General features: G+C 37.6%; 1 pseudogene; it reads left to right on the top strand.

The window, feature by feature from the left end:
- Positions 1–288: 288 nt before the first annotated feature.
- LOC123275832 (zinc finger protein 658B-like) lies at positions 289–1,856 on the top strand (annotated as a pseudogene).
- Positions 1,857–8,105: the final 6,249 nt, after the last annotated feature.

The following is an 8,105-nucleotide window of genomic DNA, read 5'->3' as shown; positions in this document are numbered from 1 at the left end:
CTAGAAAAAGTCTAGAGAGGCCAGAACATCCAAGACCAACAGTCCAAGCAGCTTACATTAATCAAAAACAAAATACTAGTTAATGAGAAAAATACTTCACGTGGAAAAGCATTTCATGTGGTTATGAATCCTGTAGGTTCAAGAAAAGTACAGTATAAATGTGACTCATGTGAGAAAAGTTTGAAATATATTTCAGAATTAATGATTACTAATAGAAACTGTGTAAGAAAGATGACTGATGTATGTAATATATGTAGGAAGTCACTTTTCAATACTAAGCTTGAAGAAATGTCTGCTGAAATTAATGAATATAATCAAAATGGGAAGGGTATCTGTCATAATGGATCCCTTATTCAACTTCACACTTTGGAGCTATGCTGTGGATTTTATGAGTCTGGTAAAGACTTGTACATGGGAGACTCTGGTAGCCAAAAGAGATCCCATGCTAGGAAAAATCCCTTTGAATGTAATGAATATGAAAGCACTTTGATCCAAAAGTCACTTGTCAGTATATGTGAGAGAATTCATATAAAAAATAAGCCCTATGAAAGCAATGAATGTGGGCAATCCTGCACAGTCTCAAAAATGTTAAATCAGACTGCACATACAGGAGAGAAGCCCTTTGAGTATGATTCATTTGGGAAGGCCTTTGGTTACTCATCAACCATTATTGTACATCAAAGAAATCAATCAAAGGAGACACTCCATGAGTATCCTCAAAGTGTGAATGCTGTAATCCAGACATCACAGCCCACTGAACCTCAGAGAGCTCATATAGGAAAGAGACCCAATGAATATAATGAATGTAAACAAGCACTTCAGATTTCAAATTTTAAATATGAGAGAATTGACACAGTGGAGAAACTTTATGAGTTTACTGAGTGTAGGAAGGCCTTACACAAGAAGTCTCACTTCATTCATGTTCAGAGAAATCACACGGGAAAGAAAGCCTATGAATGTAATCAGTGTGGCAAAGCCTTTTGCAACAAGACATGCCTCACTAGGCATCAGAGAATACACAGAGGGGAACAACCCTATGAGTGTTCTGAATGTGGGAAAACTTTCTGTGTGAAGTCAACATTTACTGTGCTTGAGAGAATACACCCAAGGGAGAAACCCCATGAGGGTATTAAATGTGGTAAAACCTTCTATGTAAAATCAAAACTTACTGTGCATCAGAGAACACATACAGGAGAGAAACCTTATCAGTGTACCGAATGTGGGATAACCTTTAGCTGCAAGTCAACACTCACTGAACATCAGAGAACACACACAGGGGAGAAAGCCTATGCATGAGCCGAATGTGGGAAATCCTTCCGTGTAAAGTCAAAACTGACTTTGCATCAGAGAATACACACTGGGGAGAAACCTTATCAATGTATCCAATGTGGGAAAACCTTCAGTGGTAATTCACACCTCACGGCACATCAGAGAAAACACACGGGAGAAACCTTATGAATGTACAGAATGTGGGAAAACATTTGGCCACAAGTCTTCCCTCATTGAGCAGCAGAGAACACATACTGGGGAGAAACCCTATGAATGTACTGAATGTGGGAAATCCTTCAGCAGCAATTCAAATCTCAAAGCACATCAGAGAACACCCACAGGAGAGAAATCCTGTGAATGTACTGACTGTGGGAAAACTTACAGTCACAAATCTTAATGAACATTGCAGAACACACACAGGGCAGAAGCCCTGTCAATATGATAAATGTGATACCTCCTTCTGCCCCAATTTGGTCCTTACTAAATGCCAGAGAATTCAAAAAGGAAGGAAGGACTATGAGTATCATGAATGTAAGAAGTCTTTTTTGCTGGAAGGCAAACTCCATGGCACATCAGATAGCACATGAGAGAAAAAGTCTTTAAATATTTTAAATATTAAAAACCCAAAAATCAAATCCATAAATCAAACTCATTGTATGTCAAAAAACTGATGAGATACAACACTGAGCATCAAAGAATTATAATAATGCAACAAATGTGAAAAAAAAGCCCTTCTGTAAGCAGCCAAAGCTAATTGTACATCAAATTATTGGTCTATGATTAAAACTTTGTGGACAGTTTGAGTATGTTTTAGTGTTTGACAAGATTTCAAAAAATTATACATCAGAGAATCCATTTAGCAGAATCTTAACATGGAAAAATATGTTACAAAGAAATAATATATCATCACGGGTTTAATATCAGATATAATGTGAAATATTGTATAGAATATAAGCCAATATTCTGATATGTGTATGGGTACCCACATATATTCACTGAAAAACAGGAAACCCTTTAAAATTTGAATGAGTTAAATGAACAAGACAATAGAATTAAACGTATATAAGCAGCCTCTGAAATGATGTATGCATATGCTTCATCACAGTAATGAAATATATATTGTATTTGCATATGTGATTCCAGAATAAGTGGGTATATAATGTACTCTTAGTGTAATAAGAATTATTCCCACTGAGTTTTCCACATCTGTTTGCCTTAATACCTTTCAACACACTATATATTAATTATATTTGGCAAATTTAAAATATTATATTTAATACCCTTTCTCCAACATTTGCTGGCTTAGTTAGATAGTATTGGCCATTGCTGTTGAATCATATCTTTAATAAAGAGGTTTATGCTTCCATCTGCTTTTTTAAATGACAGTTTTATTTTGGAATAATTTTAAACTTAGAGAAATGTTGCAAAGAGAGTCCAAAGACTATCACCCACTTTAATGCTATCATCTTACACAACCTTGGGGAATATGTCAAAACTAAGATACTGACATTGATGCAATACCATTAACTAAAGGCTTTATTTGGATTTCATGAGTTTCCATTAATGGTCTGTTAATGTTCTAGGATCCAGTCTAGGATACCACATTGCATTTCATTGTTATATTTCCTTGGTCTTTGGTCTGTGACAGTTTTTCAGTCTTTCCTTCTTTTTCATGACTTCGACACTTAGGGAGAATACTTGTCAAATATTTTCTAGAATGTGTCATGTTTTCTCATAATTATGCTGGGATGATGGATTTTAGGGGAAGAATACCACAGAGATGAGGCTCCCTCGTTGCATCATATGAGAGTGTACATGATAGCAACATGACTAATCACTGGTGATGTTAACCTTGATCCCATAGCTATGGTGGTGTCTGCTTGATTTCTCTATAAAGCTACTGTGTTTCCCTTTCCATACTCTGTTCTGTTCTTTGGAAGTGAGTCAGTAAGTCCAGCCCACACTCAAGGGGTGGGGAATTAAGCTCCACCTCCTGGAGAGAGGAGTACCTACATATATTATTTGGAATCTTCCAAAAGAAGATTTAGTCCTTCTCATTTATTTATTTATTCAATCATTTATATCAGTATGGCCTCATGGATATTTACTTTATTTTTTGGGTTATTCCTTTTGTTTTCAAATAGTTCCAGCTTTGGCCATTGGGAGCTTATAGGGAAACATCTCCACCATAGCACTCCAGAAATCTTGCACATCTCCACGTAGGCCACGTAGGCCTGGCTCAGCTGCAGGCTCACCTATATCTTGGCTAATGCATTTTGTGGGGAGCTGTCACAAGGCTGCTTCTCATCTACCTTCTGTCTTTTGGGAGGCTGCCATGAGACAGTTTCTCATCTGCCTCTGGTTCCAGGTGGTTATGGGACTTTGCACCTTGTCCTCTTCTCCCTTAGGTAGAGCTGCAGGCTATAAAACCACTTAGCTACAGTCTAGAATTGGCTCCTCACAAGCCAGTACCCCACCCACTCAAGCTGCCCATCATGCGGCCCCATTTGTTTTGGTATCATCCTTTGGGAGAGGAGATGCAGGCAGCTGACACCACGCTGATCTTGCAGTGTGCTATCTGGGTGAGCAATAAGCAGTCTCAGTCCATCTGTGCTTGCTGTGGCCTTACCAGGCAAATCTGTGGCACAGCGGCAAGTCTCGTGGAGACCAACAGAGTCTTTCAGGTTGGTTCCTGTGCCCTTTTGACATGCTCCCATCATCCTTTTGTTGTCCTTGTTATTTGTTTCATTTAAAGGACTGAAAATGTTTGTTGCATTTGTAAAATTTATTTTCATTCATATGGTTGTTTGTTGCTTGTCTTTTGTTACTCTTTTAGTTACTTGGGGAAGGGTATATGCTTTTCATAATGACAACATCCCATTGAAATCCATCTGTCTTACCTCCATTGGTGGGGTAGCTGTTTCAAGTTCAGCAGAGAACTCTGACAGAGGCTGATCTCCACCTCTTCAATTAGTGTATGAAAAACAAGCAGTCCCACGCAGAAGAGACAGGCATGCATATTCCTGAAACTGATATTGTGCTAAATCTGTGCTAGACATTTACTCAAATTCTTGTATCAGTGCATTCACATTTAACGTAACACCGACATTGTATGGAAAGAAACAACAAAGTACAAGACAAACAAATGCTTACGCCACTTTTCAGGCCCAAGATGGGAATTTGACTCTAACTTATACTGTACGTTTTCAAGAGGTCTCTGAAGGAGAGACAGTTAATGATACCCGAATACACTTCACACATCTGCCTTCCAAACTTCTTCTATTATTCAAGGTAGATTTTAAGCGCAATAGAAAGAAAACATAAAGCTTGTGGTCCATTCACTCACTACCTGCTACTAAATGCTGAGGTGTCTATCCTAAAACTTCAGGTATTCTTAGTAAATTAAGCTGAGGAATTTTTCTTTGTTCTGGTCTAGAGCAAACATTTGTTTATTCAGAAGTGTATAACTCCTTTCACCATCTGCATGAAATTTGTCAACATCCACCTGTAAAGAGATGAATACAGGCTGAAAGCCTGTTCCTGTAGGCTTCTAACTTGACACAGCTGACGTTTGAGAATCCTGGTTTGTTTGAGCTGCCCCATGCTTATCGCCTAATAAAATTCTGAAAGGGATATATACATTTGACATTTACCCAAAAAGTATTTTCAGGTTTTGTTAGAAGAAACTTTAAAGGAATCAGGGAGAGGCTTTGTGTACTTGGATGGGTTTTTGGATTTTCCACTCTTGATTCTCTAGTGCGAGGAATGCATAATCTAATAAATTACCTGGTGTTCTGCAATTATATTTACATCTTATCTGAGAGAGAAGGAGATCTTTATTGCCCTGTCCCTTGCAAGTACTGAGAAGGTGACATCAAAAAAGAACACTCTTCTCAAAGTGGCTTGTCTTTTTGGATGACCATAAAACCCCATTATAACTGACATCAATATTTAGCAGACACTTACCTTTGAGTCCTCTCTGAAATGTTTGCTCCCTCCACCTAACAGTATGCATATAGAGTCTGAAAAATTAATCTGTAGAGAGGGCATTGTTGCTAGAAGCAACTTCCATTGGCTTTTTTTTAACAGCTTTATTGAGGTTTAGTTTACATACTACAACATTCACTCACTCTGTGTACAATTCAATGATTTTTAGTAAATTTTCAGAGTTATGTAAACATCACTGAAGTCCAATTTTAGGACATTTCTGTCACCCAAAAGCAATCCCTTGAGTCAATATGCTGTCAGTCTCCACTCCACCTTCAGCCAACCATTGATCTGCTTTCTGTCTCTATAAATACTATGTCTTTTCTGGATGTTTCATATAAATATATAGTCATTTATGTCTAACTTATATTTAACAAAATCATTTTTTTAGGTTCATTCATGTTGTGGAGTTTCAGTTTCTCCATATCCTCACTATCATTTGATATTGTCTGTTTTTATAATAGCCATTCTAGTGAGTGTGAAGTGGTATCTCATAGTTTTAATTTGCATTTCCCCAATGACTAATGATGTTTGGTACCTTTGCATGTGCTGGTTAGCCATTTGTGTATCATCTTTGGTGAAATGTCTCAATCACATCTTTTGTGCATTTTTTGAATTGAGTTATTTGTCCTATTATTGAGTTGTAAGTCTTTATATATTCTGGTTACAAGTCTCTTATCATAAATATGATTTCAAATATTTTTCCCCAATCTGTGGCTTATCTTTTTATTGTCTTAATGCTACCCTTTGAAGTGCAGTAGCTTTTAATTTTAATGAAATCCAGATTATCATTTTTCTTCTTGTGTGGATTGTGCCTTTGGTATCTTGTCTAAGAACTCTTTGCAAAGGTCACAAAGATTTTGTTCCTATATTTTCCTCTATACTTTTTATACTTCAAGTTCTCATATGTAGGTCTTTGATCTGTTTTCTTTAATTTTTGTTTATTGTGGTAGGTAAGAGTCTAAGTTCATTTTTGTGCAAGTTTACAGTTGTCCCAGCACTAATTGTGCACATCCAATTTGTTTTAGCACAAAACGTAATTTCCCCTTGAGTTGTCTTGGCACTTTTGTCAAAAGCCAGTTGATCATTGACACATAGCATTCTGTGTGATAAGAGTTTATTCGTGGACTCTCAATTAAGTTCCGTTGATCCATATGCTTGTACTTAGGCCAGTACCACACTGTATTGATTACGGTAGTATTATAGTACATTTTGAAATCAGGTAGTATAAGTCTTCCGAAGTTTTTCTTTTTCAAGATTGTTTTGGCTATTCTAGATCCTTTGCCTTTGCATATAAATTTAAAATCAGCTGTCAGTTTTCACAAAAAACCAGGGGAGATTTTGATATGGATTGTGTTTAATCTGCAGTTCAATTTGGGGAGAATTACCATCATAACAATATTCACTCTTTTAATCTGTGGACATGGAATGTCTCTTCATTTATTCAGTTCATGTAAATCAAAATTTACATAGAATATGCAAAGGTAGGATGCAATTGTTAACACGACAAAACGAGTTTTGTGAAAGAAAGCTGTAAACTGTGTTATACCTCGAAGTTTATAGAATAAAAAGTAGTACTGTTTAAAACAACTAAACTGATCTTTCATACTCCTCTTATTTTTCAATGGGATGGCTTGTTATGTATAAATGTGCAAAACATCAAAACTATACAACTGCCAAATTTTGTGTATCTTTATTTTACATTGTAGTTATGTAATGCATATAGTACATTTTCTTTTGTTTTCCTAATTTTTACTGGGTTGCCTTGGAACTAATACTAGGACATTGGAGCTGACGTTGGTTGCCTACTCTACAAGTCATTCCACATTATTTCCCTGCTGTCAGCCTGGATATCCACCCTTCCCCCACATGATGTGGGAATGACATTAGACATAGAGGCACCCAGGGCAGGAAAAGAAAACCCATAACCAGATTACGTTTGAATCCCAAATAGGAAAACCACTGCATTTCCAGGATGGAAGGACTCCAGTGAAATCAACCTGCCAAAAAAAAGAATCTGGTTGATCTCTGCAAGAAATTGTACTATATTGAGTGCTCTGCATTGATCTCTACTTCTGAAAAGTCAGATATTTAGCAGTATCTTGATCAGCATTGGTGAGAGAAAACCCATCTGTCAAGCTCATGAATAGTCTCCATCCCAGATATAAGGGCTACTCCATTTGTGGGCTCATGGGGCTGAGGCTGACATACGCTGGATGAATGATTCTGTCTACCTGAATGTCCATTGCCTCTTCTGTGGTAGCGGCTTTTTGATGGACATTGACAAAATACTCAAAGATCTGTACTGTTTGTGCCTGCTACTGTATTTCCAACTGTGTGTTTTTTTCCCAGCCTCCTTGGCTTCAGGCTTCGAATCTTGCCCCAGCCAGCCAAACCACTTCCCAATCTTCAAGAGTATGAGTATATCTTTGCCTCAGATCACTTTTCCTGCTACAAAGATGATAAACAAGTGTATGATTTAAAGCCCTACTCACTGGGAGGATTTCCCCCTCACCACTGTCTTTCAGGGATATCCTGAGGGGAATTGTAGTGGCCATGAAAGACACCAACATGAAGGGAACAGGCCTGGGATCTTTCCTCTGACAGTTGGTCACAGGGAACACTCCCATGGAGTGTTAGACGTGAATTGAAGTGGAGGTTTGTGTACAACAGAGGTAAGTGCCCTGGGTCACCTGTTTATATAACAAATTTCTGAGTTGTCTGGGCCTGCTCACATCCAATTCCCAAAGTAGCATTTCTGTTGTACAACAAGCAATGTTATCTCCTTACCTGTTTGATGACTTGGTGGATCTGACAGTAACCCATGTGATGGGAAGCTCTAATCACAT

This window comes from Equus asinus, chromosome 2 (genome assembly GCF_041296235.1).
Source record: "Equus asinus isolate D_3611 breed Donkey chromosome 2, EquAss-T2T_v2, whole genome shotgun sequence".
Classification (NCBI taxonomy): domain Eukaryota; kingdom Metazoa; phylum Chordata; class Mammalia; order Perissodactyla; family Equidae; genus Equus; species Equus asinus.
The sequence above is the reverse complement of the archived record's forward strand: the minus strand, read 5'-3'. Positions and strand labels throughout refer to the sequence as shown.